This window comes from Triticum urartu, chromosome 2, assembly GCF_003073215.2.
Source record: "Triticum urartu cultivar G1812 chromosome 2, Tu2.1, whole genome shotgun sequence".
Lineage (NCBI taxonomy): Eukaryota > Viridiplantae > Streptophyta > Magnoliopsida > Poales > Poaceae > Triticum > Triticum urartu.
The window spans coordinates 157,138,253-157,140,382 of NC_053023.1; positions in this window are offsets into that span (position 1 = coordinate 157,138,253).

Below are 2,130 nucleotides of genomic sequence, written 5' to 3' on the forward strand. Positions count from 1 at the left end.
GCGCGACATAGCGATAGAGCGAACAACTATCAAGCAAAGATAGAAGTGATTTCGAGGGTATGTTCATCTTGCATGAGATCCCGCAAGGAAGAAGAACGAGTCCATGAAGAAGACAAACGGACGTAGTCGAACGGATCCTCACATCTCCGGAACGAAACCGAAGCTAACGAGAGAAGCAACCCGGAAAGAAGCAAGCAACATAGTAAACAACCATCACATAAACATGGCATGATGCACAAACAAGTATGATGCATGACCGGTTTAATGAGGCATGGCATGGCAAAGTGCACAAGCAAAACTACAAGTTAAGTGGAGCTCAATATGCAATGAGTTGCATATTGATGAAACACCACAACAATTATTTAGTTCTCTCCTGTTTAAGTACTCAACAAAATTAATTGTTGGTTAGGATGGCAAGGGGTGAAGCATATGAAAACTACCTATCTAGGCAAGTTTAAATGAGGCCGGAACAACAAGCAACAAGTCCGGATAAATCCTCATGAGCATATATTAGATTTGGTACTGTTCTTCCCTATACACAATTTTAAAGTTGTTAATCATGCAAAGTAATGCCACCATGTTAATCTAGGCATTTTTCTACCCCATTTACATATAAAGTTTATTAAATTTGGAGTTACATTTATTAAGTTATGAATTAAATCATTTTAGCATGGCTTAGGAGAAAAATAATGCAAACAGCAGTTTAAACATTTTAAACATAGATGAAAGTTGCTAATTATGAAACTAGAAAAAATTCTAAGCAAGTTACATCTATAATTTATTTAGATCCGATGCACGGTTGTGGAGTTATTATATGCATGAATATGAGGGACCTATTTGTAAAACTGCGGCTCACTGGATAAATAGAAAAATTCGCAGAACCTAAAAAAACTACATGGGCCGGATCTAGAACAAGGGCCGAACAGGGCAGGCACTAGGGTAGCTCACCCATGGGCCAAGGCCCGGTCAGTGCAATGGCTGGAGAGGCTGGTTGCTGGGCTTTGGACGCATCCACTGGCGGGCTTGGGGGAGCTGGGCTGGTGGAAGGAGACAGGCCGACGCAGTGGCTCGGGTCAACGCGGGTGAGCGCTGGCTACGTGCGCTCTTCTCCTGCTCAATGCAGGAGCAGGGGAGGCTGGCGATGGCACGAAGACCGACGAGGGCTCCGGCGAGGCAGGTCCGGCAGGGGCTCTCAGGCGTGGGGAAGCTCAGATCGACCGGATCCAGGGCGCGGGAAACCCGTTCCCGGTGGCGGTGGGCTCGATGAAGAAGAGCAGCAGCGGACAGGAGCGGCTCCAGGAGAGGAACTTGGCAAGGGGTTCCGCAGGCGCGGGAGCACCGGAGATGGCCGGAGACGCGGGGACTTGGAGCTCGGGGAGGAGAAGCAGCGCAGGAGAGGCAGCAGCGCTGAGGACTCCAGCGGTTCTAGTCGAGGATGTGGTCGGAGGCGGGCGGGGAGCTGATGCCATGGCGGCAGCGTCCTGGTGCTGCTCGCCGGAGCAGCGTCGACGAGTAGGAAGACCTCGGGTGGCTCAAGGCAGGCCGAGCGCGGGGCGAGACTTGGCGTCCTTGGCGGCGGAGTGCTCTGCTCAAAACAGAGAGATCGAGAGAAGTGAGAGAGAGAAAAAGGAGGAAGAAAGAGAGAGCAAGGGAAGAAGAGGAGCAGGATGAGGCCGGTCTAGGTGGATGAGGCGAGGTGCAAGCGGCGACGAGGAGGCGCTCGAGGCAGGAGGCACACGGCTGCAGGGTCCCAAGGTCGGCAGGGACAAATCTCCTGGATTTTAGGGTTGGCTTGATTTGGTAGGTGGTGGTCTTATATATAGCAAGTGGATTTTGGTAAGGGCATTTGGCCCCTCTGATTTTAATCGGACGGTCCCAGATAAATAGGCTAGGGCGTCCAAATAAAGAATCGAAGATATTTTAGGAATGTTTGGGGATGATCCAGACCCAATGGTCAGGACTGAGCGGTTTGGGTTCGGGACAGCTTTCGGACGCGCGCGTGAGGAGGACCGCGGGCTGACGAGAGAGGTTAGATTGGGCCTGGCGCTAAGTAGTGGATTGTGTAGACGGTCTAGGAGAAAAAAGAGGGAAAGCCCAGCAACAGTTTTCGGAGACCGAAAACATCCGACG